Below are 24,675 nucleotides of genomic sequence, written 5' to 3'. Positions count from 1 at the left end.
CTGATGAATGGATACAGAAAAAATGTGGTAAGCCCATATAATAGATTACTATTCAGCAATAAAAAGGAATCAACTGCTGACACATGCTACATCATGTAACATTACACTAAGTAAAAGACGCCAGACATAAAAGACCATCTACTTTACGATTCCATTCATATGAAATGTCCAGGCAAAGTCCTAGAGACTGAAAGTAGACTAGTAGTTGCCAGGGACCGGGAGGAACAGGGAATGGAAATTGACTGCTAATGGGTAGTTTCTTTTTAGGGTGATGAAAATGTTCTAAAATTGATTATGGTGATGGCTGTACGACTGTGTAAATACGCTGAAAACAACTGAACTGTACAGCTTAAGTGGGTGAATTGTATGGTATACAAGTTATACCTCAATAACACTGTTTAAGAAAAACTATATGATGGCTGGAATTTGCTTCAAAAATAATATGGAAGATCTAAGTAAATGGAGAACTATCCTGTGGTCATGGACTGAAGGACCTCTATACAATAAAAAAAAAAAAATCTTCTCGAATTCAACTATAGGTTTATTCAATTCCTATCAAACTCCCAGCAAGATTTTTGTGTAGATACAAATGTGATTATTCTAAAATGTATATGGAAAGGCAACAAAACCAGAGGAGCTAAAACAATCTTGACAGAGAAGAATGAAGTGAGAGGAGGCACTCTACTCAATAAGACTTACTATAAAGCCATAATAATCAAGACAGCGTGGTACTGGAGGGAAGACAGACACACATATCAATGGAAGAGAACAGAGAACCCCAAAACAGACCAACACAAGTATGTTCAACTGATTTTTGGACAGTTTGGAAGTTTCTTAAGTAACTAAACATGTACTTGCCATACAACCCAGCAATCCCACTTTTGGGCACTTACCTCAGAGAAACGAAAACTTTTGTTTACAAAAAACCCTGTACACAAATGTTCATAACCTCTTTATTCATAATAACAAAATACTGCAACATACTAAAAGTTCTTCAACAAGTGAATGGCTAAACAAAGTATGTATACAAAGCATACATACATAAACAAAGTACGTCATTCTGGAAAGAACGAAACTATGGATAGTAAACAATTTGCCAGGGTACAAGGAGTGTTGGAATGGGATGGGAATATAAAGGGATAGCAAGAGGAGTTTCCTTTGTGATGATGCAATAGTTCTGGACCTTGGTCTTGGTGGTAGTTACATGAATTTATATATGGGATAAAACTGCTAGAACTGTGAACACACAAAAATGAGTGCAGGGTTAAAAAACAGTGAAAATGACAAATTCTGTAGTGTGGTTAGCAGTAATATACCAATGCCAATTTCCTAGTTTTGATGTCTTACTAGAACTTTATTAAGATGTCTAGGTGAAGGGTACACAGGACTCTGTACTAATTCTACCGTTTCGCCATATTTCCCAGGCTGTTCTTGAACTCCGAGTTCAAGAGATTCACCTGCCTTGGTCTCCCATACTGTAAGGATTACAGGCATGAGCCACTGTGCATGGCCCAGAATAAAGTTTAAAAAAAAAAAAAAATTAACATGTGAGGCCAGGTTCAGTGGTTCATGCTTGCAATCCCAGCACTTTGGGAGGCCAAGGCGGGAAGATCATGTGAGCCTAGGAGTTTGGAACAGCCTGGGCAATACAGCAAGACCCCATCTCTATATAAAAACTAAAAAAGAGAGAGGAGAGAGGGGTAAGGTGGAGGTATAGATGACATAAGCTTAGCCATTAATTGCTATATGAGAGTTCATAATATTCTATTTTTCATTCAGTTTTTCCATAATAAAAGGTTAATAGAAATATAAGAAAGCCATATTAAAAGCAGTTTCTCTTGATTCCATTTTTCTTTATGCTAATATGCATTTTAAGTTTTTTCTATTAAATAAATTTTTTACATAAAATTTAAATTTTAAATTTCAAAATTTTAAAAAATTTAAATGTTGAATATAAATTTTTAAGGAAATCTTTGCTCTTATTGTCTTTTTGGAGATGTCCACTGCTTCTGGGGCCATACAAATCACACTCAGACATGCAGAGCCTGGAAAACTTAGTTCACTTTTTTTGCTTTTTTTTTTTTTTAGGAAAAAAAATTAAATATAAAAGAACCCCATTGAGGGAACACTTATTCTATCTTATGGAATTAAGTGTTGCCCAATTTTTTAAAAAATTAATTTAAAAAAGAACCCCATTGATACTTCTTCTGACAATACACTGCTTAAGCAATCTGAAAATATTTCATCTAAATATCCAATTAATATTTCCCCAATTACATTTCACCTGAAGGTTTCAGTATCTTTTTCTAAAATTAACTTAGGGGCCTTGCTATAACACATTTACAATCAGCACAATAATTCACCACTTTAGTGATCCTCACACAACAGAACAAATGTGTCAAGTTCAAGATATCCTAAGATGTTTCAGTAATTCTGGTTGAGTTTGCATTCAAAATTTTGCCTAAGCTAACTTTAACTGTTTTGTTTTAAAAAGTGTATGTAGTCTTTTTAAATTTTTCAGACATTTTCTTAAAAAGCAGCCACTGAAAAGTTTATAGTGGTAACAATACCATGCTGAAGAATTCAAAAATATGTGTGAATCTGAAAAAGTAATTCATTGAAAGAGAGTATTTCTCACAACGCGATTATTTAAAATTGTAATTTGATTAAATTTATCTGTATGAAGCAAAAGTGATGCCACACCCTTTCCCTCAGCAATGATTTAAACTAAGAAGTAGAAGTAAAAAGACACCTGAGCTCTGCATTATCTGTCCAACCTTGGGTAAGTCACTATCTCTCCAAAACTCAATTTCTTCATCTACACACTGAAGGAGTTATACTTGTTAACCTTCCAGCTCCACAATCCTGTGTTCTAATGTTCTAATATATACTTCATAACCTTTGACCCATGATCATTCTAATGACAACATTGGAAAAAGATTTATAATATACATGATATAGCAGTATCAATTACATTACAAATAACTTTCACAGGTTTAAACCATTTGGGAGAATGTTATTCTCAATACATCAGATCAGGGTTTTGTCAACATCAGCACTACTGACATTTTGCACTGGATAATTTCTTTATCATGGGGACTGTCACATGCATTGTAGGAGGTTTATCTACCCACTAGATGCCAGTGGAACCCCCCCAGCATGCTGAACAAAAATGTCCCCAGACATTCCACAAAATCACCTCTGGTTTGAGAACTATTGCATTCGATTAAAAATGTCCAGGGTTTTTTGGAGAAGGGAAAAAGGAAGAAGACTGTTTTTGTTTTGTAATATAGGAGGAAAGGCATAAGAAAGGATAGGAATGTTTTCCAGCAAAACAAAAGGTCAGGCTGGGCACAGTGGCTCACACTTGTAATCCCAGCACTTTGGGACGCCAAGGCAGGAGGATAGCTTGAGGCCAGGAGTTTGAGACCAGCCTGCTCAACACAGTGAGACCCCAGTCTCTAAAAAAAAAAATTGCAACTCACATACTAAAAAAAGGTACCCTCTTGTATGAGGCCTAGTGAAAACAATTAAATATTATTGTGTGGCTAATGCAGTAACAATGAGAATAAAAGTATATAAGCTATGGGGAAATCCGTAGGTATTCCATCCATGCCTTGTAGAGAATCCTCAATAAAGAGGTCCAAAGGTTTTTAACAGAGATTAACGACATTAACTTAATTCCTCTCAGCATTTCAAGGAGGCTAAAAGTGCTAAAGTTACTCCCTATTCTAACCACTGAGAACACTCGCATGAAAAACATATCTTCCCCCAGTTAAATACCGTAAGCATCTACCTGTTGTAATAAAATGTAAATGTGGTATGAATCTCACTAGAAGTAACACTGTGGAATATCCTCAAGTCCTCTGTTTTTAAAGAAAGGCCAAAAAAATCCAGTGGGGAGAAATTACATTTAAATGTTATAACAGAAAAGTAAACGTTCACACGTTCACTTTTTGGCTCAGCCATATTTTCCACCAAACAGACAAATACCCAGTTTCCTTAGTCTATTCTTGGATTGGTCACCAGACTGGGCATGAGAAACCCAGAGTCTATTCCCAGCTCTAAAACAGACTGGTAATCTCAAGCAAATTATTCAGTCAGGTTAAGGTTCTATACCTGTATCATGCTAACAATACTGAAAATCTGCCCAGAAACAAGCACAGAGAAACCCAGGACTCGCTCCTGCACCCAAAGGACAACTGCAAACATATTTTTAGATTTATTAAATCTAAAAATCTGAATAGGATTTTATTTATAGCAACATTTTAACATCCTTGAAATTTCCAAACTGAGTGGTGCCTTTACCACTGCCCTCTATAAAATTAAGAAACGCTCTTTTTTAATCACACCATGCCTAATTTTGCAAAATTCTTCATGTAAACTCAACAAATCACAATTATTATGTAAAACAAAAAGCTGTTTTGAATTCAAGCTGTTGGAAAGAGCTTCAACTTTTGCATTTCCAACTCTAGCTTTCAGTCTACTGCACAAGTAGTTCTTTCCTGGCATCATAAAAGGTGTTTCACAAAGTCTGGAGAGCAAAAGTTTGCCCCCCAGCCCAATTCTGGAAAGGCCTTAGGATTGCTCTTATCACTAGACAGGCAGGGGTTTTAAATATAAGGATACAGGTGTACATTTTTTGCTCTTAATACCCAGTAAAAAGCTGTCTAGTAAAGCAAGTTACCTGCTGAACTTTTCACAGACATGAAACTGTAAACACAATGCAGTTCAACAGAAGATTTATAAAAGAGGAGTAAGAGGAAAACCGGGTGTCCATTATCAGCCTTCGGCTGCCCCCTCCCCGTCCCCACTATCTGGCGTACACTTGTTAGTGGCTGCAGAGAAGCCACTCACAGAGTTTCCCATCCCGCTGAGGGAAGGAGCCCTGACTGCGCCAGCGGGGCAGACCCAGCAGGCGCGGTGTCTGGGAGGTCTGGCCGCCGCAGACGTCCCCGTCCCCGCCCCCGCCGAGGCCCCAAGTGCGCCACCTTCTCCGCGCCCCTCCGCCTCCTCTCTGCAGATGGGCGCACGCGCACAAATACACGCACGCATGCACGTACACACAAAAGGAAGTCATGGAAGGTGCTGCTCCCTGCACACGGGCACACTCGCACACGGGCACACTCGCGCAGGGCACACTCGCGCGGGACACACAAACACACCCCAAAAGAACGCGTGCAGGGTTCACCAGACGGTGGGCAAAGCCCGTCCTTCCCGCCCCAGGGCCTGCTTACTTCAGGGAGCGCCCACTCGCCCATCCACGGGCCCAGAGCGCACAGACCCAGCTGGGCGGCAGCCCACCCGCCACCACGCAGCTCCACGCCGCTGCTCCACAGCCGCCAAGCGCACAGCCAGCACAGTCCCGCCCGCGAAGCTGGCCCAATAGGGCCCGGGTTGCAAAAGCCCAGGGAATATCAGGGCTCCCTACTTCCAAGTTTCTTTAATAAAAATATTACATTTAATGATGCTTGTCAACATCCTCACCCCTACAAACCATGGCCTGTTTAAATCCCTTTCCTTAAAGAACCAGTTATCAATAGTATCCAACAAAGCACCACAGAACACAGCTTTGTATTATCACACAGCCTGACAGTAAGAAATCTTTCAGTAGACTCTGCCTTAATCCTTCCTCTTACTCTCTAACTTTTCCACACCGTAATTTATTCATTTTAGTTTTTCCTTGCCTTGCTGTTTTGTATTGTTCCCAAAAGAAATCTTCTGTAAACCATCTTTCCATTTTACTTTTCTAATACTTGTAGTAACAAGCTTCATAAATCAACAGGCGCGGGAACTCACGCCTGTAATCCCAGGACTTTGGGAGGCTGAGGTGAGTGGATCACTTGAAGTCAGGAGTTCGAGACCAGCCTATCCAAAATGATGAAACCTCATCTTTACTACAAATACAAAAAATTAGCCGGGTGTGGTGGTGGGTACCTGTAATACCAGTTATTCAGGAGGCTGAGGCAGGAGAATCACTTGAACCCAAAAGGCAAAGGTTGCAGTGAGGCATGATCTCCTCACTGCACTCCACTCTGGGCAACAGAGCAAGATGCCATCTCAAAAAAGAAAAAGAAAAAGAAAAGCTTCATAAATCACTTCCATTATATCTCCCACTTAGCTATTCAAAATCTCTCCACAACTTTTATAATTTTTATCAGCTCCTACCAAATCGATTCATAAATAACTTTCTCAAACACTGCATTTTTATTGTCTGTTCTCATTTCTTCGAAGCTAACACTCTCCAACTTACACAAATTTGCCCCAAACTACCATCAAAGTTTGTGCATCTATTCCAGAAGCCCCCACAGTTACAGAAAAATCTATTTCCTAGGCCTGTCCCCAAAACCTTGAAAACGATCTTTCCAAATATTCTGTAACAATTCATTTAAATCATTCATAACTCAAAACTAGTTGGACTAGTAGTCCCACTTCCCTTAAGACTAATTATATAATCTAATCAAATAAATTCTAATATTATATGTATCTACATATACAGGTGTGTACATATGACAAGCACAAATATACAGGGGCCTGCAGAACACCAAGCGTGCACTTCATTCTAATCTCTTGGATACTGGCTCTTCTCAATTTTACAGGGAAACTTCTCCATGCCACCCCAGATGTTCAAAGGTCAAACCCCTGTATTGTGAAGACATTTATCTATGTTGAATTAATATAGTTATCATTTAAAACACACTTCTCTCCATGTCTACTATAATCCTTCCCATCACCTTCTTTAAGATACTCATCATTTGCCTAACCCACACAATCCACCCAAATATTCAGAATATGCTCTCCCTCAACAAGGTCCAGTATGAGGCATGTCCTAAAAACAACTCTAGACTGAATGAGGCAGGGCTGCTACATGATGGTACAGCCAAGTTTCATGAGTTGAGCAAAGTGAGAACCCTGGGCCCTCTTCAGGCCTTCAACACTCTGAGTCTCCAGAGATCTTTCATTATTATATTCGGTGGCTAAACAGATGTAGAAGTTAAGGCAGGAAGAAAGTGATGAAAGTCCAGGGCTAAATCCTGGAACTAATCCTGAAGCAAAGCTACACTAGGATGGAACACCAATACTACATATTTTGTGCCTTGTCATATTTTTCTTACTGCCATTTCATGTTTCTACATTAAACATGCGCTCTCTCTCTCTGAACCATGAACATCAAAAACTCTGATAGGGGCCATGCACAGTGGCTTATGTCTATAATCCCAGCACTTCAGGATTATTAAAGTTATTATAGACAAAAAAGAAAGTAGAGTCCACTTTAGTTCCCTTAGGACATCTCATTCTTACCATGTGCCCCATTCTTCCACATTTTACCCGAATCTCTATACCTATGCAAGTTTTTGCCAACAGAAAACATGATGTGGATTTGAAGCACACAAATAGAGATCTCAAGGTCTCTATCATTGACAATATTTTTTTAAAAGCTGGCATGACATACTGCCACCTTTTTATCATGGGTGGCATAGACTGTTCTTATTTGCACAGAGAAAGAATAGGTTCCTGACATCAGTTATTTCCTGCTCACTTCAGGGAGCGCCCACCTGCCTGCCCTGCTATGGGCCAAGAGCACACGGACCCAGGCGGGCGGCAGCCCACCCGCCACCACGCAGCTCCACGCCGCTGCTCCACCAGCTGCTGAATGCACCGCCAGCACAGTCCCACTCGTGCAGCTGGCACAATTGGACCTGGGCTGCAAAAGCCCAGGGAATATGAGGGTTCCCTACTTCCCAGTTTAATAAAAATATTACACTTAATGATGCTTGTCAATATCCTCACCCCTACAAACCATGGCCTGTTTAAACCCCTTTCCATATGTTCTCTCCATATTTTCTCTGCTGCAAGCTACTCCCTCCTCTCTTATGCCTACAACTTCAACCTTCTCATTCATTTCCAGTCCATCTATTTACTAGATCCTATCAGCTTGTCCATGTTCTACTGTCACCCAACAATAGAACATCTTTTGTCTTTTACCTTAATCTTTTCTCTTTTTTTAGAAAGGGTCTCACTCTGTTGCCCAGACTGAGTGCAGTGTTTCAATCATGGCTCATTGAAGCCTTGACTTTCAGGGCTCAAGTGATTCTCCCACCTCAGCCTCCTGAGTAACCGCAACTACAGGTGTGCACCACCATACCCAGCTAATTTTTTATTTTTATGTAGAGACAGGGTTTCCCTATGTTGCCCAGGCTGGTCTCGAACTCCTGAGTTCAAGTGATCTTCCTGCTCCTGCCTCCCAAATCGCTGGGATTACAGGTGTGAGCCATCACATTCGGCTTACTTTATCTTTAATACACCTCCACCTCATCTTTTGTTTCCAATGTCTCATTTCTAACCCACAAATATCTTTCAGCTAAATTCATATAAGTATATTACAAATGAATGGTTATGATTTTGCAAGTATTATTTATTTTATAAACAAATTGTTGGGAGGCCAAGGAGGGAAGATCACTTGAGACCAGAAGTTTAAGACCAGCCTGGGCAACACAGGAAGACCACATCTCTTTAAAAAAAATAAATAAATAAAAATTTAAAAATTAAGAAAAAAAAAAATGTATATATATATAAAAGAAAAGTCGGATATGGTGGTACACATACGTAATCCCAACTACTCAGGAGGCTGAGGCAGGAGAATTGCTTCAGCCCAGGAGGCAAGGCTGGAGTGAGCCATGACTGGACCACTGCACTCTAGCCTGGGTAACAGAGAAGACCCTGTCTCAAAAAGAAAAAAAAAAAAAAATAAGAGAACTGGTAAATGTAACAAATCTAGCTATTTTTCTCAATTCTCATGGCTCAACGATTCCAATCACTATCAACTCTTGCCCAATTATTGTGACCATCTGTCTCATCTTACCTGGCTTTTTCTGGACAATCTGCTTCTCTCATGACTAGCTATATCATTCTCCTACTCCTTCAGCTTGATAAAAAATGACTTGCTGCTTCTTGCTCCCCAGGGCCACTCCCTGTTATCCTATCACTAAAAAATCGCTTGGGAGTCACATTACTCACTAAAACCATTCCTTCTGAAACATCTACCAACTTCCAGAATATCCTCCTATTTTCCCTACCCAATGACTTCAATTCTACTCGGTCCCAAATTCAGACATTATTCTCAATGATTTCAACAAAGATGCTGAAGAACTTTCTACACCCTGACCTTCAAAAACTCCTAAAACCTTCATCTGCACTTCAGCTAGCCACAAAGAAACTGAAAACAGAGTCATCAATTGAAAAGTGCTAGGCCAGGTGTGGTGGCCTGTAATCCCAACACTTTGGGAGGCCAAAGCAGGTGGATCACTTGAGGTCAGGAGTTCAACACCAGCCTGGGCAACATGGTGAAACCCTGTCTCCATTAAAAATACAGAAAATTAGCCGGACATGGTGGCTCATGACTGTAATCCCAGCTACTAGGGAGGCTGAGGCAGGAGAATCACTTGAACCCGGGAGGCAGATGCTGCAGTGAGCTGATGCCGCTGTACTGCAGCCTGGGTGACAGAGTGAGACCCTGTCTGAAAGAAAAAAAAATTTACAATCCACTAGGATTATAACTTCAGAGACCACTCCCCTTTTCTTTATCCACAACCACTTTATATTCTAGTTGTAGACCTGCTCTTTACCTCCACTTGGCTGTATTGTCTCCCTATATAACTTAAACCTGTCCAACAGTCATTTTAACACTGTCCTCTCCAGAATATCATGACCTTCCATTATTCTCACTATGCATCTCCCCAGTGATAGACAATCCTCACCATCTGTTTCCTCCACACCCACGCACTGGGTGTTAAGCACCACCAGAAAGCTATGAAATCTTCCACAACACATTTATTCTAAATACAACTCTCCATCTCATTGACTAATCCAAATCATTTTCATATTTAAATCCCTAATCCCATCAAATACTCAAACCCTTCTATAAAACTCCCTCAAATCACACCTTCTCCACCTGTAATCAAATCCTCTTCACAGTTTCTAAAATGTTATATCTCCACCCATCTGTTACTTCTTGCCTCCAGTTTTAGAATAAGAGTTGTTGTTCTTCCTTCTCAAACTAAACTTCTTTATTCAATTCCTGTATTTATTGCTTCCATATTCTTCCAACCCACTCAGTAAATCCCCATGCACTCTGGTCTCTGAACTGCTCTTTTTGAGACGGGCTCTCACTCTGTCACCCAGGCTGGAGTGCAGTGGTGCGATACCAGCTCACTGCAACCTCCACCTCCCAGGCTCAAGTGATCCTCCCACCTCAGCCCCCCAAGTAGCTGGGACTACAAGCGCAAGCCACCACACCCAGCAAAGTTTATTATGTTTTGTAGAGACGAGGTTTCATCATGTTGCCCAGGATGGTCTCAAACTCCTGAGCTCAAGCAATATGCCCACCTCAGCCTCCCAAAGTGCTGAAATAATAGGTATGAGCCACTATGCTCAGCCAGTCCTTACCCTCTTTTTGGCAATGACACTTGAGCTATCCACCTTGCTTTATGTCACTGTAGCACATGATTCTACTCTGATGTCTCTGGTTGTTTCTTCTATCTGAAATCACTGCTGCTCTTCCTAGTCCAAATTGTGGATATCTTCCCAAGTTCTGACCTGGAGCCCCCTATAATTCTTAGCTACTAAGGGTCTCATCCCTCACCACTGTTTCTACATTTTCATTCTTCATATGGCTATCTTCCCCCAGCTACCCAAAATAATCTTTAAACCTTCACCCTCTCCTACAATCCAATTTACTCCCGAGGAATTAGAATACATAATAATTTCTTTTTAACTAGAATTGGAATATATAATGATTTCTTTTTAACTAGATTCTTCAACTATTACTTCAATTAACACTTCAATTATCAGTCCAAATAATTTCATAACCGTCAGTGCCCTAACTCAATCCAGAATTAGTAGCTGCAATTATCAACTCTATGTATGTATTCCCAACTCTATATTGGACTTCTTTTCTTAGCTCCAATCCAGTACTGATGCCTCATACACAGGTCAATGTGTCTTAAAACCCCAAAACAGTTCTGCTAAGTGATCTAATAATTTCTACTAATGGCACCATCAATCTCAGTCACCCAGATTAAAAGCCCTAGAGCTTTTCTTCAGTTTTCTTTTTTCTCTGCTGTTTCCCAAAAGCCTATCTGCCATCAAACCTTCCCATTCTTTCTTTGAGGTATTTCTTATATCTATCCCTCTCCTTTTATTCCCACTATGACGGCCCAACTTACATCCTCAATACTTCACTTTGGGTTTGTTTTTGTTTTTGTTTTGAGACAGGGTCTCCTTCTGTCACCCAGGCTGGAGTGTAGATTTCGGCTTACTGAAACCTCTGCCTCCTGGGTTCAAGCGATCCTCCTGCCTCAGCCTCCCATGCAGCTGGAACTACAGGTATGTAACACCACGCCCGGCTAATTTTTTTTTATCTTTGTAGAGAGAAGGTTTCGCCATGTTGCCCAGGTTGGTCTCAAACTCCTGAGCTCAAGCAATCTGCCCTCCTCAGCCTCCCAAAATGCTGAGATTACAGGCGTGAGCCACTGTGTCCAGCCTACTTCACACTTTTTCCTAACTTTGTCTCCCAGCCACCAGGTTCTCTTCATTACAAAAAAAGAAAGGTCACTAGATTAGTATTCTTAAATATTCTCTTACTTACCCATTCAAAAATCAACAACAGTTCTCCACTGCATACTCACTTAAGTTAAAACTCCTCAGACTTCAGCCGGGAATGGTGGCTCATGCCTGTAATCCCAGCATTCTGTGAGACCGAGGTGGGCAGATCACTTGAGGTGAGGAGTTTGAGACCAGCCTGGTCAATACGGCAAAACCCTGTCTCTACTAAAAATGCAAACATTAGCTGGGCGTGGGGTCACGTGCCTGTAATCCTGGTTACTCAGGTGGCTGAGGCAGCAGAATTGCTTGAACCCAGAAGGCAGAGGTTGCAGTGAGCAGACATCGCACCACTCCAGCCTGGGTGACAGAGTGAGACTCTGCCTCCAAAAAAAAAAAAAAATCCTCAGACTTCAAAAAACTTGAAACCATCCAATAATCATGGAATAGATAAATCTACTGTGGTATATTCATATGATGGAATATCACACAGCAATGAAAAAGAATAAACAACTGCCTAACATAACATGGATAAAACTCACAGACATGCTCCTTGAGAAAAAGAAACTAGACACAGAAATTGGGTTCCACTTATACAAAATTCAAAAACACACAACACTACTCTGGTATGACAAAAGTCAGAATAATAGTTATTTTTGGTTGGATGAGATATCAGCTTGGAAATGGCACATGAGGCATCCTTCTGGAAGTTGGAAATGTCCTGTATATTGAACTGGGTGGTGGCTACATAAATTTATACCTAAGTACCCTTAAGATTGGAGCACTTTACTGTATGTATCTCAATAAATTTTCAAAATCCAAGTTAGCCTGAATTTTGAGATAGTCTGCCTACTTTCCAGTTTTATTTCCCTCCATTCCTCAACATGAACCCTAAATTATAGCTAATCTAGACCACCAACCCCTAAACATACCCTGAACTCTGCTCACTGTCACTCATATCACTCCTTCTTCTAGGAAGGCCAACCCTCACCATTTTGCCTATTATCTTATTTATCCCTCAAGGTCTAAGCTATACCACTAATTTCTCCACAAAGCCAACCCTGAACAAACCTGCCATAGTACTTGTGTCATAGACGGATGTGTATATTTTGTCCCTGGATAAATTCCTGAAGCACACAGACTGTGTCATATATAAACATGTATCCTTCACACTCCCTACCATAGAACCTTGCACACAGTAAATATAAAAATATTCCCTGAATGAATTAATTCTGGCAGTCCATCAAAGTATCCTTCAGTCTTACCCTCCTTCTCATATCCACCCATCACTGCTTCTACTCACAATTCATCCCACAGTTCACATATTTAGTTTCTGTCATTCAACAAATAATTGAGCACCTACTACATGAAAGAAACTGAAACTCTACTCTAATGTACTCCACTAAACTACCCAAAAATATAACCCAATTTCAGCTGCTGCCATTTGAGTATCTCTACAACTCTAAATTTCCAGTCAGCCAGGCATGGTGGCTCACACCTGTAATTCCAACACTTCGGAAAGCCAAGGGAGGGGATCACTGGAGCCCAAGAATTTGAGATCAGCCCAGGCAACATGGTGAGACCACATCTCTACAAAAAATATTAAAAATTAGCCAGGCGTGGTGGCACATGCCTGTGGTCCCAGGTACTCAGAAGGCTGAGGCAAGAGGATCACTTGAGCCCATGAGGTAGAGGCTGCAGTGAGCTGCCGTGTTCACATAACTGCACTCCAGCCTGGGCAACAGATCAAGAGCCTGATGTTCGTTCATTCATTAATAATAAATAAATAAATAGTGCATTTCTAGTCATCTTCCCCTCTTCCCTACCTCCAATTGCATTCCACTCCCATATTCTAATCTTACTGCTATCAAACTAATTCAAGCCCTTCTTAATTTCTCCAGTAGCCACCTAACTGGGCTTTTTTTTCCTAACTGGTCTTTTCACATACAATCTTACTCTACCACCACATTACCCACAATCTATCCAGTAAGGTATAGCTACAGCCAGGTGAAGCTATCTAATATACAGTCCTTGGCTCAATTCTCTACTCAGAAAAGTTCAACAGTTATACACTAATGATGTATGCTAACATACTTTAATCCTATGTTAACATACTTTAATTCTCACATCCTCGCCATAACCCTTGCCAGGAAAGTATGATTATCAATTTGATGAGAAAATGGAAACTCAGAAAGGAAATAATTCTCCATAATCATACAGTGGGTAAACAGAAGAGCCAAGACTAAACCCCAGCTTCTGTTTGCTTACCAAGCACAACACTACATCATATCAAATACAAACTACTTAGCTTAGCTTTCAAGGCCATCCATTTTCAACCCACCCCCAACTGACTCTCCTACCTTGTATTATACCTTATTCATGAACTCTATGTGTTCCAAACTATAGATTGTGATCAATTATTTTGTCAGTCATGAAATCAGTTTAATGAGGAACAATCAGCTTTTTTTTTCTTCCCCCTTGGCCAGCTTTTTTTCTTTTTAGTCAAACAAAATAGACAACATCCAACTGCATCTACCATTGTAAGGACAGTTACTGTATTATGAAACTTTTTGTTTTACCCACACAAAAACATTCACACATGCATATATTAGATGGAAATGTGACATGTATTTCTTACTACAGGTCATAGTTTAAAAATTTAAACCTAACTTACCATTCCCCACATCTCCTGGGCTTCTCACCTCCACAGCTTTGCTTATGCTAATCTCTCAGGCAGGAATGCTCTCTTTCAGTAATCTTTGCAAATCAAAATCCTATCAATCCAAAACTTAAAAAAAAAAAAAAAAAAAGAATCTTATCAATCCCTTCAAAGACTAGCTAAAATTCCACTTTTATGCCATTAAAATGATGTCTCAGGTTTTCTCCTAATCAAATGCATTTTCTGTCTTTTAAATTCAGTAATATTTGGTATATTTGTGACTCATAGATATATTTGTGATTACAGTACAGGTATTTGTGCACAAGCCCAGCTGCCCTACCAGAATATAAATCCCAAAAGATTTATTCCTGACAGCAAAGCATTATATGCTTTTGCATATAACAAATGTGCATTATCTATTAAAGAAGACTCATTCCATTATTTTCTGAAACCCCCAGTTACAAATCAACATAATTTAATAGATTCTACTATATTCCAACCTTCTGTTGACTCTTATCCTTCAAATAGCCTTACTATCTTCCTCCTCAGAACAGCCTTCTCAAATAATCCTCTTTACCTTCCATCTTCTCATGCTTTCCTCCAAACATAGCTTGTCATATTTCAGTAATCTTTTCCTTCCTTCAGAATCACCCTTTCTATCAGATACCACTTTTCCTTCCCCATCTGCTCATCTTCTACCTTATTCCTAGTTCTCTAACATCCATACACATTGATCTATATTCTTTAAACAGATTTTTCTTTTCTTCACCATCTCTTTAACCAGACTTCTTGAATTATCTCAATTCACTGCTAGTGCGTATAGTCTGGCAGCCCCATTAAGTCCTTTGTAGAAAAAGGTAGGTTATGAATAAATTAAAAAGAAACATAAAACATATAGACAATTCAGATCTAAATTATTTCAAATATCTCATTCATTCATTCATTCATTCATTCATTCAACAAGCTTGTGTCTACTGGACACATGCCCTCACTTCTGTCTATTCTATTCCGTAATTCAGAAAGCAGCTTTCAGAAAAGCATGCAGGAAAATGCCAGGATAACAGGGCCAAGTTGACTCATGCTCTTCTCTCATGAAGGCCAAGTAATTTGTGGTGTACAGGCTCATAAAAGAACAACTAAAAGTTACACTATACAAAGATGGAAAACAGACCCCACAGTTGTTTCAGGGGGCTCAACATCTACCAAACAAATGTGAATCTGAAAGGAACAAACCAGTAGGAGTAGCTAAAACGAAACAGGCAGAAAGCATTCAGACAAAAATAGATCCAGACTCTAGGTTCACTTTAGGGCTGCAAGAGAAATTTGGAGTCATTTAGTTCCTCTCTGAGATCCCTAAGGAATCTTTTCAAATATCAAGCTAAAGTATGGTTCACTTAAATCATTTCACCAAACCTTAGCCAATGTTCATTTCTCCCTTCCCTGAACTCCTACAGCACTTACTGTCTGTAAAACTCATTTGTGAACTTAAACTATCTTGCTCAAGGTAATAAAATTATTAACAAATATCCTCAGAATTTATTTCATCTGAGAAAAATGAATTTTTTAAAAAGAATTTATTTACATATTCAAATCAGTATGGTCCTCTTTAAAATAAGTTACTTTGGAAGGCTACCACTTACTCATTTATTCACTCCATCCATCCAACCAGCTGATGCACTCAACCAACATTTATGTAGTGCCTAACTAACTACATGTGAAGCTATCACCCCTGTTCAAAATATTCCCAACTTCCTCCTTGGGAGTGTTTTCGAAATCAGCTAATAAGTCAACCAAGAAAATTATTCCCATTTCTGTGATTAACTGAATTTAAGGCAAAACTATTCTTTATTCACTCTATTTGAAATTGACTAACCTTCAGCATTTCTAAAAATCAAAATTTCAAAGTAAAAAGTTCCGTCATCAATGAGACCATTCAGAATAAGATTATACCATGTATTATTTAAAAGTGTGCCCCTTGGCCTGGGGCGGCAACTCATGCCTGAAATCGCAGCACTTTGAGAGGCCAAGGTGGGTGGATCACTTGAGGCCAGGAGTTGGACACCAGTCTGGTCAACATGGTGAAATCCCATCTCTACTAAAAAATACAAAAAATTGCCAGGAGTGGTAGTGCATGCCTGTAGTCCCAGCTACTCGGAGACTGAGGCAGGAGAATCGCTTGAACCTGGAAGGCAGAGCTTGCAGTGAGCCAAGATGGCGCCACTGCACTCCAGCCTGGGTGACAGAAAGGCTCCATCTCAAAAAACAAACAAACAACAAAAGTGTGCCTCTTGGGCTGGGTGCAGTGCCTCACACCTGTAATCCCAGTGCTTTGGGAGGCTAAGGCGGGTGGATCACCTGAGGCCAGGAGTTCAAGACCAGCCTGGCCAACATGGTGAAACCGTGTCTCTACTAAAAATACAAAAATTAGCCAGGAGTGGTGGTGTGTGCCTCTAGTCCCAACTAGTTGGTAGGCTGAGGCACGAGAACCAGCTGAACTCAGGAGATGGAGGTTGCAGTGAGCCAAGATCGCGCCACTGGACTCCAGCCTGAGTAACAGTGAGATCCTGCCTCAAAAAAAAAAAAAAGCCATAGAAGCCTGGAAACATTTTAGTGTCATTTTAACAGATTTCCAGATTTCCCACACTAAAACTCTCCAGAAGACAAAGAATATTGCAGTCTCAGGAAAAAAAAAAAAAAAAAAGGTGTGCCTCTCAGAGGGATTATGACCTCCTAGCGGACAAGGACCATGTTTCTCTTACCTTTATAGACCCCTTCCCCCAACAGCACACAATAGGTACTCAATAAATAGGGAAATTGTATAGAACTGTACTCAGAAGTTAATTCAGGAAAGGCGTTCTAAAAACATTCTGAACACTGCTACTGAAAATGACCACCAAAATATAAAAATTCTTATCCAGAGATATAATTTTGATATTTGTTTTTAAAAATCAACTTTCTGAAATCTTGTACCATTACTGAATTATTTCACAACTGTCTTTCTCTCTCAAAAGAATGTAAATACTACTTTGGGAGGCCAAGGTAGGATGATCACCTGAAGTCAGGAGTTCAAGACCAGCCTGGCCAACATGGTGAAATCCCACCTCTACCAAAAATACAAAAATTAGCCAGGCATGGTGGCACGCTCCTGTAATCTCGGCTACTTGGGAGGCTGAGGCAGGAGAATTGTTTGAACCCAGGAGGCAGAGGCTGCAGTGAGCTGAGATCACACCACTGCTCCCCAGGCTGGGCGACAGAGCAAGACCCCATCTCAAAAACAAAAAAATTGTGAATACTATAACTTCCTTGAGAGAAGAAGCTTATGTTATTTTTACTCTTCTAAAAAAGAATTAAATCAGACAGTCCTAAAACAGTCATTTATGTCTGAGGTATAAAAAAGTCTAAATTATACCAGCACCCTGCTACAGACCAGATTTTACTCCAGATTAAACTAGCCTCAAATTTAGAAGAGACCCCCCGGTCCCACCTCTTCGAAGTTGTTACAGAACTGTTGCAATTCCATTCTAATCCATTCCATCTTCTTCCCTTAAATCTAAAGGTCCTCTCCAGTCAGATATCCCTTTTGTCCTGTACGCTGTCAAACACACACACACACAATTTTGTCTACAATACCCGCGCAGTACTCAGCAATTTCATACAATCCCACTATTATCGCTAACAGTGAACACTACTTTCTATCAGTCATTCAACAGGTATTTATTAAGCACTTAAGAATCAACCTGCTGTGAGTTTCCCTAGAGACTATAGGAAGTCTCTGCTCTAGAACAGGTTACAATGTACCATTTGCAAAACAAAGAGAATAACTGTCACAAATACAAAATTTAGCAATACATAAACTACTTGTGAATACTGTTGCCACTGAAAGTAAGGAAAACTCTCAAGAGGTGCCATTACTTAGACTCCCAAAAAGAAGTGGAGCAATATTTATTCTCCGAATATCCACCACAGTGATTTGCACCTCATACACAAATTTCAAAAACACGAATAATTTATGACTCTATCCTAACATATGAGATCGAGCCCAGTATAGTTTCTTCCTACCACATTCCCAACATATTAGTGACTTAAACATGCTAATTTCCTTAAAATTGACAAAAATTTTAGTCTCATCACCATAAGGTAAACCTCCTTCACATTAACTATATCCAAATCCCCTTAAAATTCTTTACCTTTTCTTCAGCCTCCTCAAAATGTATCACCATCTCCATCAAACCCTGTTCCTCTTCCTCATCCTCCTCTTACCACATTTCCCCATCTCTCCCTACCACATCCCCCAAAAAATACATGTCCATGCCAATCCATCCCCCGCTAAAAATAAAAACGTAAGAATTGTGGCCGGGCACTGTGGCTCACGCCTGTAATCCTAGCACTTTGGGAGGCTGAGGCAAGCAGATCGCTTGAGCCCAAGAATCAACCTGCTGTGAGTTTCCCTAGAGACTAGAGGAAGTCTCTGCTCTAGAGCTCAAGACCAGTCTGGGCAACACGACGAAACCCCGTCTCTATAAAAAATACAAAAAAATTAGCCGAGAGTGGAGGCACACACCTGTATTCCCAGCTACTTGTGGGGCTGAGGTAAGAGGATTGCTTGAGCCCAGGTGGAGGCTGCAGTGAGCTGAGATCACGCCACTGCACTTCAACCTGGGTGACAAAGTGAGACCCTGTCTCAAAAAAAAAAAAAAAAGGGGGGGGGCAGGGCGAAGTGGTTCATGCCTGTAATCCCAACATTTTGGGAGGCCAAGGCAGGCAGATTATGAGGTCAGGAGATCAAGACCATCTAAGGTGAAACCCTGTCTCTACTAAAAAGACAAAAAATTAGCCAGGTGTGGTGATGGGCACCTGTAGTCCCAGCTATTCAGGAGGCTGAGGCAGGAGAATTGCTTGAACCCAGGAGGCGGAGGTTGCAGTGAGCCGAGATTGCACCACTGCACTCCAGCCTGAGTGACAGCAAGACTCTCTCTCAAAAAAAAAAAAATGCCATAGAAGCCTAGAAATAACATTCAAGGGTCATTTTAATGCATTTCCAGATTTCCCACACTAAAACTCTCCAGAAGACTGTCAAAGAATACTGCAATCTGCTAATTCCAAGATGAACAACTATCATTGTCAAGCAACTCCTCTTCATCTCTAACAAGCAAATCTTATGCTGCAAAGATGGTTCCTACAACATGGTCTTTCTCATAGGTCCATCCAAACTTCCCTTTATCATCTCATCCAGCATTTTTAGTATAATTGTCAATGTTCCTTCTACTTCAGGAGAGCCGTATCTAGGCTAAATCCCTATAATATAATGGGGAAGTCAAGAGATACAGCCTAAGATTGTTGGACTCTAAAATCAAGGTTTAAGCATATTATTTAAAAATATAAATACATCGAATAAAGTAACTAAAATAACCATCAAAGGTCAGAAAGGAGGAGAAAGGGGACAATGTCAATGACACATTTGTAGACATCTTCTGATTCCCTGATAATGTCATTTTGATAAATCAAGAAATATTATATGCCTATTACTTGGAGACATGGAAAAAAGCATGGTAAGAAATACAAATTAATGCTTAGAAGTAGTGGCCTCAGTAAAGTGGAACTGCAATAGACAGGTGAGACAGGGGCTGTTTTTCATTATAAGTTCCCTCAGAACAATTTGATAATAAAAGGGTAGAGGCTGGGCACGGTGGCTCACGCCTGTAATCCCAGCACTTTGGGAGGCCGAGGCGAGTGGATCACCTGAGGTCAGGAGTTCGAGACCAGCCTCACCAACATGGAGAAACTCCATCTCTATTAAAAATACAAAATTAGCCAGGGGTGGTGACAGGCACCTTTAGTCCCAGCTACTTGGGAGGTTGAGGCAGAAGAATTGCTTGAACCCGGGAGGTGGAGGTTGCAGTGAGCCGAGATCACGCCACTGTACTCCAGTCTAGGCAACAAGAGTGAAACTCCGTCTCAAAAAATATAAATAATTTTTTTAAAAATTTTAAAGGGTAAAAGACAATAATGACATATTTAAGGGCATTCTGCTTACAAAAATTAAAAGAACAGATAATATACAGTGCTGGTGAGAGAAAAGGGAAGGAAGACTAGCCCTCTCATGCCATGATGACAATACAATTGAGTACAGCATACTATGTTTAAAAAAAACAAAAAAAGCCCTAGAAAGGCATGGTGGGTCACACCTGTAATCCCAGCACTTTGAGAGGCCAAGGTGGGAGGAACATTTGAGGCTAAGAGTTCGACATCAGCCTGGCCAACAAGGCGAAACCCCATCTCTACTAAAAATACAAAAATTAGCTGGACATGGTGGTGCATGCCTGTAATCCCAGCTACTCGGGAGGCTGAGGCAGGGGAATCGCTTTAATCCAAGAAGCAGAAGTTGCAGTGAGCTGAGATCACGCCACTGCACCCCAGCCTGGGTGACAGAGCGAGACTCAGGGGTTGGGGGGGGTAGGGGGGCAAGTCCTTTAAAAGAATGAGTAGCCAAGCCACTGTGTCACACCTGTAACCATAGCACCTTGGGAGACCTAGACAAAAGGACTGCTTGAGGCCAGGAGTTGGAGCCTAGCCCGGGCAACATAGGGGGACCTCATCTCTACAAAAGAACTAAACAATTATCGGGGCATGGTGATGCATGCCTATAGCTCTACCTACTCAAGAGGCTGAGGTAGGAAGATCCCTTGAGCCCAGGAGGTCAAGGCTGCAGTGAGGTATGATCCAAGCCACCGCACTCCAGCTTAGGGGACAAAGTGAAACCCTGTCTCAAAAAAAAAAAAAAAAAAAAAAAAAGAATGAGTAAATCTGGCCGGGCGCGGTGGCTCACGCCTGTAATCCCAGCATTTTGGGAGGCCGAGGCGGGCGGATCACCTGAGGTCAGGAGTTTGAGACCCTCACCATGTTGGCCAGGCTGGTCTCAAACTCCTGACCTCAGGTGATCCACTCGCCTCGGCCTCCCAAAGTGCTGGGATTACAGGCGTGAGCCACTGCGCCCGGCCGTATATATAGTTTTTTCTTAATAAAAGGTGAATAATACTCAGGTAGTTTTTAAGAGTATGGTTCTAGCCCAGAGTTCCCGCTTGGAAATCTGGGCTAGTGTGAGCTCAGCAAATCCAGAGACAGCTTGGTTCATTTCCTGATATAGAGATGCTAATCCTCCCTCCAACCTGGCTCTAGAGTCATCCAGTCTCCTAGGTTCCCCTAGACCTTATGATAACTAGTCCTGACCTCCTTGCAACCTAAAACCAAAACAGATATTCTAGATCCTCCATTCTGCAGGCCCACACTTTGCTGGCTGATATGTTTTCTTCAATACCACTATGCCTCAATGAGAGTATTCTCTTCACTGGAGAACTCCCTCACCGTTCACATCAGGAACTGTGAATGGCAGAAGATCTCCCACCAGCCACAGATTTATGGAACCAATCCAGCCAACTAAACTAATTTGAGCTACAAATGAAGTATCCAAAGAAGAGCCACCAAGCATGTGTATGTATTCCCCCCACCATTAATTATAATCTTGTGTACTGCAATCCAGGCTGAATAGCACCAATTTTCCTGGACCAGATAAACTGGGCAGTGAAGAAAACCACCAAGTCAATTAATTTTAATTGCCAGGATAGTATTTACCCAACCTCCGTTAAGTGTTAATACTTCAAATTTTCTAAAATCGAAGCTCCATGGCCTAAGGAATCCCCACAGGCCTGGCCCTTTCTCAAGGTCTGCTTCAGAGGTTCTCATATTCATTGGTGCACGTCTAAAATGTCACAGACCAAACTACAGACTAAAATCTAATTCTCAGTGACCCCAACCACAGCCCAGACCCACACTTACCAGATGTCATCTACTGAAGAGCCCACACAGGTTCGGAACTAGGCCATCCCGGCCCATCTGGAATAACTCTTCAGTCCTTAGGCCAATATTTATTAATTATACTACATCTGTCTATTCTATTATGCATTCCCTGCATCTTCTCTACTATTTAGCACTCCCTCTTGCTTCAAACGCGATCCTTTCTATTCACAGGAACTCCTATCTCCTTCTTTCCTTCCCTGAGAAACGCTTCAGTTATTTCCATAATGAAATACCTAACGTATCTGCACAATGAACACCCCCCAGAATCCTCAAGACTCCTCCACAGCCACCTCCCCGCATTCCTCCACCTCTCCGGCATCTTTCCTCCGGCCCCTCTCCCTGTTCGCACTCCCACTACGTTTCCTGCAAGCATTCCCTTTTCTCCAACCCCTGCCCTTCCCTTCTCCCAAAGAGCACACGCCGGCAGCAACAGTGACTGAGGCCTGCGGTGCATAAAGCACTGCACCAGGCACGGTGGACAGAGCCCTGGTGTCTCCCCAGCCTTTTCACGCCCACACCCAGCACCCTCTGTCCTCCCCGTGCAAACATCCCACCTCCTCCCCTACCTCTGACACCCGCCTCCAGCCTCGGAGGCCGCCTTCTCGCCTCCGCCACCCCCGTCTTTATCCCTCCTCAACCCCCCAACCCACCCTCCGCGCCCTGCTTCCTCACGTCCCCCGGCCAGCCCCAGCGTTTCCCTCGGCCTCGGCCGGCCCCCTGGCCACCCCCAGCCTCGCCACGGCTCGCTCCCCCCGGGGTCAGGCCGTTACCGCCGCGCGCTCCCCCCGCGCGCCGCCCCCTCCCCCTCCCCCGCCCTCCCCCGGGCCCGGGCCTGCCAGGCCGAGCGCTTTACCGCGGGCGGGCGCCGAGTCGCGCGGTCACCGACTGCAGGCGGCGGCAGCTCCAACCTTTCTAGGGGCCTTGAGAGGAGGGGAAGGGGGGAGGGGGGAGAACTTTTGCTGTGGCAGCTTCGGCAACAGCTCCCACCCCTGCGCCTTTCTCCTCTTCCTCCCCCTCCTCCTCCTCCTCCTCTTCCTCCTTCTCTTCCTCCTCCCAGAGCAGTAGAGACGCAGACATGCCGCAGCTAGAGCGCCGCCGCGGTCGCCGCCACTGCCGGCCCGGTGCATTGTGGGAAGCCCCGCACACGGGAAGCGCTCCGCGGCGCCCGCCCTCGTCTGGCGCAGAGACCTGGCTGGGAAGACACAGCGTGGCTTTGATTCCGGCGCCTGCGTGTCACCAGCCCAGGGTGGCCGTGGAAGCTGGACCCGAGCTGCAGGCCCACCAGGCTGGGCCCGGGAAGAAAGCGTTTTGAAAAAGATCGGAACTGAGGAACTGTCTTAGAGCGGGGGACTCCCTGCTCCTTCAGCCTTAACCAATGCCCAGCGTTCAGAGAAGTGGAGGACTCGGGGATTCGGGAGCTTTTCAGGCCTGGGGAAATGGAAGGGTCGGGGACCTAGATGAAAGGTTATTTGCCAGAAATATCTTGGCTTTTTCACTTATTCTCTCTTAACTAGTCCTCCGCCGCCACCTCCAGTGTTTGGCCTCTGCCACCTTCAAATGCCACCTTTTCCGGCAGACGTAGCCCTGCGTCCTTGAAACTGGCAAACCCTATTAGTGTCCGCAAGCTAAGATGCAGGGTGTGGGCATAGAGACGGATCAAGAGATCCGGCCCTGGACCCTCTTGGGCAGAACTTTGCCATTCTCATTTCACCTGAAGCCCAAACTTTGTATGGCAAAGACTTGGTAATGATCTCTATAGAGCTAGGATTACACAGTTGTCTCATCCTTTGGGGGCCCTTGAGCCAAATTGTGACCTCCTTAATGGTGCCTTCATCAACTAACATTAGGCGCCCTGAGGTGCTTGTGCATACTGCCATCGTTTACAATTATTCATCTTTGTGTACCCACCTTAGCACAAGGTCAGCCATATAACATAAAAGATGCTCAGTGAATGTTGAGTAATTGTGAGCATCTGGAACTTGCAGTTGGGATAAAACGCCTTCATTGCGGTTTCTTCATAATAATCTGAAGATTCCATTTAGCACTTCTCTGCGGTACTTAAACGTAACCTTTGAGGGGAGAGGGAAAAGAAAAGGCATGAAAATATCTATAGAGCCATTTCTGGTGTCCTCCTTCCCTTTTCCACACCCACCTTCCCACCCCTTGCCAACTAAATGTTCATTTGAATAGTGCTTTTTGGCAAAACTCCAAACTGCTGCATTATGCACTTGTGATGACACTGAATTAGATTAGTGTCTGCAAGGTTAATGTTCCCTCAGGCATTAACCTTAGTAAATTGTGATGCCTGTTTAGAAATAGCTAAGGCCCAGAGGTTCAGCTTAATTTAGACACAGGTAACTAAGAGAAAGAGTAAACCACAGCTCTACAATCTCTCTGTGTGCTTTTCCCATTAAAAAATACAAATTTTAATAAGATGACTGCGCATATTCTGAATGTTAATTGCAACAAAACAGTGATACAAGTTAGAGCCAAGGGACAGTTATCTGGAGGACAGCCTTCTGGCAACTTCTAGCACCTGCAATGGCATCAAATTCAGATGT

The 24,675-nt window shown here is 42.3% G+C and overlaps 1 protein-coding gene across 20 annotated transcripts in view; it reads right to left on the bottom strand.

Annotated features, from left to right (window-relative positions):
• ZNF148 (zinc finger protein 148) overlaps nucleotides 1-23,177 on the bottom strand; it is a 142,037-nt gene extending 118,860 nt beyond the window's left edge. For 7 of the 20 annotated variants that reach the window (XR_012431620.1, XR_010584635.2, XM_015446325.4 and 4 more), the window contains exon 1: nucleotides 22,968-23,177. The gene's annotated coding sequence lies outside the window, so the exon portion shown is untranslated. Of the gene's footprint in view, nucleotides 1-14,275; nucleotides 14,390-20,917; nucleotides 21,021-22,093; nucleotides 22,170-22,967 lie in introns of all 20 variants that reach the window. The other 13 variants (XR_012431619.1, XM_074033260.1, XM_005547925.5 and 10 more) reach the window with 7 other exon arrangements.
• Nucleotides 23,178-24,675: the final 1,498 nt, after the last annotated feature.

The sequence above is a fragment of the Macaca fascicularis genome, chromosome 2 (assembly GCF_037993035.2).
Source record: "Macaca fascicularis isolate 582-1 chromosome 2, T2T-MFA8v1.1".
NCBI classification, from domain to species: Eukaryota; Metazoa; Chordata; class Mammalia; order Primates; family Cercopithecidae; genus Macaca; species Macaca fascicularis.
The sequence above is the reverse complement of the archived record's forward strand: the minus strand, read 5'-3'. Positions and strand labels throughout refer to the sequence as shown.